Source organism: Microcaecilia unicolor, chromosome 5 (assembly GCF_901765095.1).
Source record: "Microcaecilia unicolor chromosome 5, aMicUni1.1, whole genome shotgun sequence".
Taxonomy (NCBI): Eukaryota; Metazoa; Chordata; class Amphibia; order Gymnophiona; family Siphonopidae; genus Microcaecilia; species Microcaecilia unicolor.
In genome coordinates, this window is record NC_044035.1 from 96,712,957 (window position 1) to 96,723,848 (window position 10,892).

The window sequence follows — 10,892 nt, forward strand, 5'->3', positions numbered from 1 at the left end:
ATTCCTTCAGCTGGTGGGGTCTTCTGTTCTTCTTCGTCCTCCGTGGCGTGCTGTTCATTCAAAGAGCTGCAATCCAGTTTCGGAGTCTGACGTCGCTGCACGTTGTACGTGCAGGACGTCAGACTCACAGAAACAGAGTCTGTGAGTCTGACGTCCTGCACATACAACGTGCAGCCAGAGTCTGTGAGTCTGACGTCCTGCACGTACAACGTGCAGCGACGTCAGACTCAGAAACTGGATTGCAGCTCTTTGAATGAACAGCACGCCACGGAGGATGAAGAAGAACAGAAGACCCCGCCAGCTGAAGGAATATTTTTGAAGGCAGGAGGAAGCGGACATCGGCTGGTGGGGGGTTGGGGGTCCCCTGCCAGCAAAGGTAGGTGACGGCATCAGGGGGGTCGGCAATGGCAGCGGCGGCAGGGGGGTCAGAAATGGCGGCGGTGGGGGCTATAATGTGCCCCCTCACTCTGGCCCTGGCCCCCCCTACCGCCGAACCTCAGATAAGCCCCTGGTGAGCAGTAAGTCCGTGTTGGGCTTACCCCCACTTAGTAAAAGGGGCCCTTACTGCATGACAATACACACTTTAATTAAACATAAAGGGCTCCAAAACGTAGGTACCTAATAAACTCAGCGCTAAGTGCTATTGTATAAAAAGCATGCACGGATCCTGTGCCTAACGTTTGGATGCTAAACTTACCCCTGCTGAAACCTGGTGTAAATGCCAGCTCCCAAGTTAGGAGCGATTAGGCAGAATTCTGCAATTCTGTGTGCAACATTTTGGAACGCCCCCGACACATACATGACCACACCCCCTTGTGAGATACATGCCATGGGATTAGGCGCCATGCTTTATAGAACAGCGTGCTTCGAGATGCATGCACAAATTTTAATGATTACTAGTTAACATCTATGATTGGTTGTTAGCAGAGCTCATTATCCAATTTATTTGCACACACATCTCGGGCCCTTTAAGAAATAGATTTCATATCGTAAGTACTTGAAGTATGACTTAATTGATGTTTGCAAGCTCTCACTTTAAATTTGTCTCAACTCTTTGAGCTGCTTTTTTTGTAGGCAGAGATTTGATATACTTCAAACTATTGGAAAGGGTAAAAATCAGTCTCTTATTGCCTTACTTTTGAATGCTTACTTTTGCTTTGTTTTTTTTACACTGTGCATTGTACTGGAGCTGTCACTGTTCTGGCCAGACCTAGTGATTCTTTCATAAATATTTATAAATAACATACCCTGTTTTTTAGTCACACATTATTTGAAGATCTTATCTTTTTATTAGCTTGTGCCTTTCTGGGAAATTCACTTCAATTTGGAAAGTTATTTTATTATTTTAGCAATAGTAACCCAACTCCATGCTTCTAAACAAGAAGGCGTCTTTGTAATGATTTATGTTTTTCTTTAAAGCAGTGGCGTAGCCACAGGTGGGCCTGGGTGGGCCAGGGCCAACCCACTTAGGGCTCAGACCCACTCAACAGTAGCATACGTTTAGTGGTAGCTGGTGGGGATCCCAAGCTCCGCCAGCTGAGGACTTCCCCCTGATGGTAACTAAAACGCTACTCTCTAAGATACTGGCATCTGCACATGCTCAGTTTTCAGCGCATGCCTGCTGCAGACTGCCAAGGTGGAAAGAAGCGTTTTCCCGCCAACTGAGATATTTTTTTTTGGGGGGGGGAGAGGTAGAACACTTGGTGCCCACCCACCTTTTACCTAGGCCCACCCAAAATCTGTTGTTTGGCTATGCCCCTGCTTTAAAGAACTCTTTTAGGGCCAAAGTAGATCTACAGATTCCATGAGCTTCTTTTTTTCCTCTGAGGGACATCCTTTATATCTCATAGATATCAATTAAAAAATCCAAAGAATTGTTGACTATTGAAATATACGGTGCATGTCTGGGTTATCAAATGCCACGGGGCATAAAAGCAAAAGACTAAGAGAATGTCCTGAATTTTTAGCGCCTGTCAGTGTGATTTTCAAAGGGGTTACATTTGTTTTACTGTGATGAGTACCAGTCCTCACTGAGAAAGTTCCAAGCTATGTGAGGAAAGTTACTCATCTCACTGGTACTTACTTAAAAATCCTTCATCTCATTTCACACAGTGCTCTGCAGAAATAATCGCTAAAAATGACAATCATTGCAGGAGAAGCAAAATAACCTCCTTTTCCAGAAGCTGTTATTGTGCAAATATAACTTGGTGCCATGATGTAGGTGCCATAATGAGGCATGCTGAGCTTCAGGATGCACCTAAGCTGTTATAGAATCCTAGTGCAATGATGCATTTGTGCACTAAAATATAGGTGTGTTCACTTATAACAGGGCGATGGATGACGTAAGTTGGCATGTCTAAGTGTGCCATGCAACGCACTCAACTGGTAGTATTCTATGTTGTGCGTATCACTTGGCAAAGCACCCATTGTCTTCCCGCACTTTGCCCATGTGTATGCCTCCCTCCCCATTACTCACTTAGGGGTCCTTTTACTAAGGTGCACTGAAAATTGGCCTGCGGTAGTGTAGACATGTGTTTTAGGCGCGCGCAGAATCATTTTTCAGCGCACCTACAAAAAATGCCTTTTTAAAATTTTTGCTGGAAATGGATGTACAGCAAAATGAAAATTGCCGCGCGGCCATTTTGGATCTGAGACTTTACTGCCAGCCATTGACCTAGCAGCAGTGTTTTTTTTGTGCCGGTACGCGACGGTACGGTGTACCGGCACCTTTTTTCTGGGGCTCCCCTGCTCGCTCCCTGCTGTTTGCACCGATCCCTGCCTCATAAAACTTATTTTTTCGCAAACCGGCAGACTGAAGAAATAAAACAAACAGCTGACAGGCTTGCCTCCTTCGATTGCGTCGGCCGCTTCCTTTCCCTGCATTCTCAGCACGTCCCGCCCTCATCTGATGTCATTTCCTTTCCTCGAGGGCAGGACGCGCTGAGATTGCAGGGAAAGGAAGCGGCCAACGCGATCGAAGGAGGCAAGCCTGTCAGCTGTTTGTTTTATTTCTTCAGTCTGCCGGTTCGCGAAAAAAATAAGTTTTACCAGGCAGGGATCGGTGCAAACAGCAGGGAGCGAGCAGGGGAGGGTGAGCAAGTGGGGCTGGGGGTTGTGTGGCCAATTGGGGCTGGGGAGGGTTGTGTGGCCAATTGGGGCTGGGGGGGTTGTGTGGCCAATTGGGGCTGGGGGTGTGTGTGTGTGGGCAAGTAGGGCTGATGGTGTGTGTGTGGGCAAGTGAGGCTGGGGGTGTGTGTGGGCAAGTGGGGCTGGGAGTGTGTGTGTGGGCAAGTAGGGCTGGGGGTATGTGTGTATGGGCAAGTGGGACTGGGGGGCTGGGTAAATGGGGCTGGGGTTTGAATGATCTCGGGGGCAGGTGGAGGCTGGGGCGAGTCACTGGACATTGCAGGGAGGGGGAGGATAGGGGGCAAAAGAGAATCACTGGACATGGAGGGGATGGGATAGTAGGGCAGGGGAGAGAGGAGAATGGAGAATTGCTGGGCAGGGGAGAGAGGAGAATGGAGAATTGCTGGACATGGATGGAAGGGGAAGGCAGGGAAGAGAGAATTGCTGGACTTGGATAGGAGAGGAGGGCAGGGGAGAGAGGAGAATCACTGGACATGGGAGGGGAGGGGAGAGGAGACATGCTGGACATGGATGGAGGGGAGGTAAGATAGGAAGGAGATGCACATGGATGGGATGGCAGGAGAGGAAGGAGAAATGCTGGAAATGGATGGAGAGGAGAGCAGAGCAGGAGATAGAGGAGAATTGATGGACATGGATGGATGGAGGGGTTGGTGGGGAGAGAGGAGAAACGCTGGACATGGAAGAAGAAAGGAGGAAAGTAAAGAAATAAATGGAAAGGAAGCCCTGGAAACGGAGTTAAGAGAACAGACAGAGAGCAGCAGAATCAGACACTTGGACCAGTATGGATAGAAAACAGTCACCAGACAACAAAGGTAGAAAAAAATTATTTTATTTTCATTTTAGTGTTTGGAATTTGTCCAATTTGAGAATTTACATCTGTTTTTTTTTTTAATTCTTTATTTATCATTTTCATTAATTTACAGTAATATATCTTGAACAAGTAAAGCAGTTTAACAGGTTACAGGCAATTTTCTCTAAAGAAAAAATTAAATAAGGAAAATATAGATTATCAACTTGTATTAGACCCCGAATTGAAGGGGCTGGACCTTAGTACTACTCAGGAGATTAGTTTCAAATATCTTTCAAAAATAAGAGGTAAAGGCTTAATAGTATATACCGCGCATTTTACTTTTTCATTAGTCTCTTTTTCCAAGGCTAATCAGACCTACTAAACTCCAACATAAATTATAAAACCTTTTTCTGTGTAATAAACTGTTTCAGGTGCTCAGAAACAAAAAATACATATTTAACCCCTAAATATTTCACATTGCATTTACATGGATAATTGAGATTAAAAGAGGCTCCCAAGACTAATGTTGCAGATCTTAATGCCAAAAACTCTTTCCTTCTAGCCTGAGTCTGTTTAGTGACATCTGGAAAGACTAGTACTTTTTTCCCATAAAATGGGGTTTGTAAATGCTTTAATGCAGTTTTTCTAACCAGTTCCAGGTCCTGTTGAAAAATAAAGGATACTAAAAGAGTTTGTCTTTCAGTTATTTCAGTCAAGGATGATTCTAATAATTCCGAAACATTTAAATCAGGTTCTGTTTGTGGTAGTTCTTGGGGGCCATCTTTCAATTTTCTTGCTGGCAAATAATATACTTTATTGAGTGGAGGTATTTTATCTTCTGTAAATTTCAAATTTTCCATCAAATATCGTTTGAAAATATCCAAAGGAGAATAAACTAAAGTTCTTGGAAAGTTCAACAAACGCAAATTGAGCCTCCTGTTGTAGTTTTCAAAATACTCCAGTCTGGAATGAATCAATGTATTATCTTGTATAAGCTTTGCTGAAATTTCTTTCATTTTTACATTTTCATCAGATAGATGATTCATTCTTTCTGAGACTTCATTTTTCATTGCTGTAAGGTCTTTAGACAAAGTCTGAACGTTACTCACAAGAGAGTCAATCTTGCTAGTTGAAGTTAAGACCGTCTGAAGTGTCTCCCATATAGCTCGAGTGATACCGGCACTTTCTGGGCCTTAGATGAAACACAGGCATCGACTGGGGAAATCGCTATGGGGCCCAGTTGACTCGCCGCTTCGCCGTCATCGCGGTTTTGCGGGTCGCCTCCATAATCGGCCCCAGTCGGTTGTGGCGGTTGAGATCGCGTTGAAGGGGACAACGAAATATCCTGTCCCAAGAGGTCAGCCTCTCCTGGCGCTATAAACTCAGCGGGACCTCCAAACGCCGTCATCGCGGTTCTCGCGAGAAAACTGTCGAGCGTCTTCTGGGTAGGTGTAGAAGTTAGAGCTGCCTGGGCCGCAGCTCTAACAAACGCCTTTCTCTTTGTGTGCGGCATATTTCTTTACAGGTAAAACAATTTTTTTAGGTAATAGAGAAAGGGTTTGTGCTCCTGCTGACTACTCGATGTTACTCGCGAGGTGATGTTGCTGCCGCCATCTTGCTCCGCCCCCGAGAATTTACATCTGTTGTCTTATTTTGCACTGGGTATACTGGAGCTGTAACATCTTACAGAAATGATTTATAATGAAAAAAAAATCACAAGTTATTGTTTTTCTCCCATACTAGTATATTTTCAATGATGTCTGTTCATATGCGCCATGGCTGATATAATGGGTGTGGCTAATGTGGGTGTGGCTATCATAGGGGTGGGGCCATATGTGGTGACCCCGCCCATAATGAGTACCGGCACCTTTTTTCCTACAAAAAATGCACTGCCTAGCAGTAAAGTCTCACGTGGTAACCGAGAGGTAATGACCTACGACTGTCAAATGCCACTTGGCGTGCGTCTGATACATGCATGCATCTGAAAATAAAAATTATTTTTCAGATGAGCAGCCATTGACCTAGCAGTAAAGTCTCATGCGGTAACCGAGAGGTAATGACCTACGCGCATCAAATGCCACTTGGCGTGCGTCCGATACATGAATCCGAAAATAAAAATGATTTTTCGGATGCGCATATGGACGCGCGCCAAAAATGAAATTACCACAAGAGCCACACAGAGGTAACTCCATTTTGGCGTATGTTGGGCATGTGTAGATGCTTACACGACTTAGTAAAAGGGCCCCTTAACAACTTTGACATTAATGAGCTAATTAGTGCCAATAATTGGCTTTTAACAAGCAATTATTGGCACTAATTAGATTTGATTGGAATTTGTGTGCCTAAATTTTATGCGCAAGTAAAAAAAGGGGTGTGTAAATGGGAGGGTCATGGGTGGAATTGGGAGCATTCCTAGCATTTATGCATGTTGTTATAGACTAAAAGGATATGCGCCTAATATAGGCATGTACATTTGCACCACGTTTCAGTTGGTGCAATTGGCCGTGCTTTCAGGACCTCTTTTACAAAGCTGTGCTATCGATTCTCAGTGCGGTGGATTTGGTCATTTCTGAGATGGGCGTCCTCGGTTTCCATTATGGCCGAAAACCGGGGACGACCATCTCTAAAGTTGACCTAAATGTTGAGATTTGGGCATCCCCGACCGTATTATCGAAATGAAAGATGGATGTCCATCTTGTTTCGATAATACCGGTTTCCCCGCCCCTTCGCGGGAACGTCTTCAGAGATGGACGCCCTTAGAGATGGTCATCTCCATTCGATTATGCCCCTCATAATGGAAAAAAGCAGAGACGTCCAAGACTAAAACTTGGACGTTTTCACCCGGACCTGTTTTTATTACGAGTAAGGCACAAAAAGGTGCACAAAATGACCAGATGACCACTGGAAGGAATCAGGGATGACTTCCTGTTACTCCCCCAGTGGTTACTAACCCCCTCCCACCCTCAAAAACATCATTAAAAATATTATGTGCCAGCTTCAGATGTCATACTCGGGTCCATGACAGCGCATGCAGGTCTCTGGAGCAGTTTTAGTGGGTACTGCAGTGCACTTCAGACAGGTGGACCCAGGCCCATATCCCCATACCTGTTACATTTGTGGAGGAAACAGCAAGCCCCCCAAAACCCACCAGAAACCCTCTGTACCCACATATAGGTGCCCCCTTCACCCGTAAGGGCTATGGTAGTGGTGTACAGTGGGGGGTAGTGGGGTTGGGGGGGTTGGGGGGCTCAGCACACAAGGTAAGGGAGCTATGTACCTGGGAGCATTTTATGAAGTCCACTGCAGTGCCCCCTAGGGTGCCCGATTGCTGTCCTGGCGTGTCAGGGAGACCAGTGTAGTACAAATGCTGGCTCCTCCCACGTCCAAATGGCTTGCATTTGGACATTTTAGACTTGGATGTCTTTGGTTTCGAAAATCGCCGAAAATCAAAGACATCCAAATCCAAGGATGTCTTTGGTATTTTCGAAACGAAAGCTGGACATCCATCTTTTTTCAAAAATTACGATTTCCTTGCCTCCGAATTTGGACGTTTTACAAAGACGTCCAAATTCCAGCTTAGACATTTCTTTCGAAAATGCCCCTCAATATGTTGTTGAATACATATAAGAAATCACTGTGTGTCAACACACACACACGTGCATCACTTATGCAGAACAGAGCTATCAGCTACTTCTGCTAATATCGGTGACCATGTTCAAACATCACCATGACTTCTTTTGTGAACCAAATCATAAATATATGTGCAACTTTTTAAAAACAACTATTATTATGTTTTTCTGTGTCTATAAAGCAATACACTGTGCAAAAACTTCATGTGCCCACACAACTCTTCAAAACAATATATATATATATATATATATATATATATATATATATATATCACTTAGCTGTGGCATGCTTTGCATTGACTGCAGCTCTACGAGGTGCCCCATTTTGTATTTCTTCATCAGGAGCTATACATGCAGCCATTTACTTGTCATTTTATTGTGCTTGAATTTAAATCATGAGCTTAATGCTAGCAACTGGAACTTCCCTTTTGAGTAGTCACATATTCACGTGATGAAAGCCTCATAATGCATGAAACACTTAAAGGGGAACAACCCACTCAAAACAGTACACATAAATGATGCTTGAAAATCTCAAAGATGTCCATGATACTGTTCAAAAAATAATAATGAAAAAGAAAAAGAATGATCCTGCTGAATCTCAAATGATGGTATTCCATTCTTTGAACATAACCGGCTAAGTTGATATTCAGACTTAGCCGGTTATGTTCAAACTGGCTAACGATATCCTATGTATTCACTTGGCCAAATACAGGGGCCCCTTTTACTAAGGAACTACCGACTGACTACTGCGTGCCCCAGGCTTTAATTCCATTTTTGATGCACAGCCAAAACATGCAGTTTTGGGCGGTAATCAGCAGTTTATGCATGTTGGCCGCTTACCGCCCAGTTAGCGCATGAGACCTTACTGCTAAGTCAGTGGGTGGTGGTAAGGTCTCAGGCCAAAAATGGACGCATGCTGGTTTTAATTTGCCGCATTTTTACTTTCAGCCACAAAAAAGCCTTTTTTCCAGGCACGCTGAAAAATTGAATTGCGCACATTCAAAACACGCACCTGCGCCAGCGCAGAGCACTTTTAAGCGCGACTTAGTACAAGGGCCCTATAGCTGTTAAAGTGTGGTTGAAAATTGGCAGATAGCTAGTTATATTGCCCGATATAACTGGCTATCTGCTATCCAGTGCTATTCAGCAGGAGAAAAGCTGGCTATCCCCCCACTGAATATCTCCAGATAGCCGGTTGTGAGGCATTTAACTGGCCAGGTGCCAATCCTGGCTAGTTAACTGCTTTTGAATATTGAGGGGTAAATGGTTGAAAAGGAAAGGAATTCCATTTACAGACAGGAAAACAGTAGCATAGTCAGGAACTTTTCATAGGGAGTGCATCTCCCCCTTGCCCCCCTGTGCTGCTCCCCCATGCCACCACTGCAGCTCCCATCTCCCCCCACCCCACCATCACCGCCACCCCCCATATCTTAAAATCCTCTCAGCTTTTCTCTTCACTTCTTTCTTGAACTGTCCCACCTGTTCTGATGCAACTTCCTGTTTTGTGAAGGGCGGGATGGTTCAGGGAGGAAGCTCCAGAGCATGCGGGAGGCAGCCTATGAGTTCCACTGCCACTGCTTGGGTGAAGACTAAAGCTGAGAGGTTTTCAAAGTAGGGGGCTGGGTCTGACAGGGGCTATGCAAGCTACTGATGCACCTAGTTTAATTACACTGCAGGAAAGCAAAAAAGATTACATCACAATACAATAATCAAGAGACGACCACTTTGTTCTCTGCCTTGTTGAAAAAGGTAAGTTTTAGAGAGGCTCTAAAATGTGCATAAATCAATTCGGATTGTAGATGCAGATAGAGAATTCCATAGGGTGGGAGCCAAGCAGTAAAAGGCTGAAGGTTGTGTGGTTTCCAGTTGAGCTTTAGGAGGAGGAGGAGGGACCAAGCGGTGGTCATTGATGGAATGCAGCGTCCATATGGACAAGTAAGGAATTGTTAAGGAAGAGAGATAGGGTGGGCAACCGGAACGTAGAGCCCTAAAAGTGAGTCTTAAAATCTTGAATTGAATCCAAAAGCAAACAGGTAACCAGTGCTTTTGTATCGGAGTTACATGGTCGAATCACTTTGCTCTGCAAAGGAAATGTGTCACCCATATTATGCAAGCTTTGTGATCTCTACAAATTAATTTTACATGGATTTGGATAATGCTGCCAAAGATCAAGGAAATGTCCCTTGCCTGTGGCACTATCCTTATCAATATTGCTACTCAGATAAGTGGCTTTGAATATCGAGCTGAGAGTTTCTTCCTGTATCTTTATAACAATGAATACAGCATTCCTTGTACACATACAGCAAGTCCTACATTTGAATTCCATTTTACTACTTCTATATCGTGCATGAAACCAAAGACACAGTAAAACCAGAATATGACGACAAATAAAAACCACACAGGCCAGGCAGTCTGCCCATTTTCCCTTTGTGATTCTACTTGATCTCCAACTCGACCCTTGCTTCTCTGCAGCTAAGAATCCAGGATTAATAGGTTGCATCATTATAATTTATTTGTCACTTTTCCTTATCACAGCATGCATTAGCTTTGATTTGTGTGCAGGGTGTCATGTATTCCAAATTGCGGCACTATTACTGTTTATTCTAGTACATTATAGAGTAACAGGAATCAGGCATCATCTTAATTCTGACTGCAATCACATAGAGCCAGATATAAAAACATTTCCATTAGTTCACAAAACAGATGGAAATGACCTTTGGCAGTGCTGAAAATCCTTGCAAGTTTAAACACTATTTTCATTTACTGCATTTTGAACTGCTGCTTTAAAATTGAAAGGAACTACACTATGGTGATTCATTTGAGCCTGATCCAACACTATAAATGGAGCAACATATGATATGGGGTGACTGAATTCATTTTACAGTATTTATTAGTTTTTACTGCCATTTCTGCTTTTGATTTTCTGGGGGGGGTTTTGCTAGTCTTTAAATACCTCACTTTCCCAACTTCCACAGTACATAGCTTTATCACTTCCTCTAAGGCATTTTTAGATTCCCATTTTCCATTTGCACACTGCTCAGTCAATCACAACAAACAAGAGAAAAGGCTTAAGTGAGAAAATGAGGTAACAAAATGACCTGCAATTTTAAAACTGTGTGATACAATTGGTCAGAATTATTTGGGCTTCCTTCAGTTCTGTATCTGCTGATAGCAGTGCAGCAGTAAATGTATGAAAGAAGTAAAATTACTCAAAGTCTGTACACTATGAATTGAGAAGCATGGGTGCAGTAAAGCTCTGTTGTGCTCCAGGCTTAGCAGAGAATATGATGGTACTTAAAATCATCAGGCTCAACCAATTTGCCAAT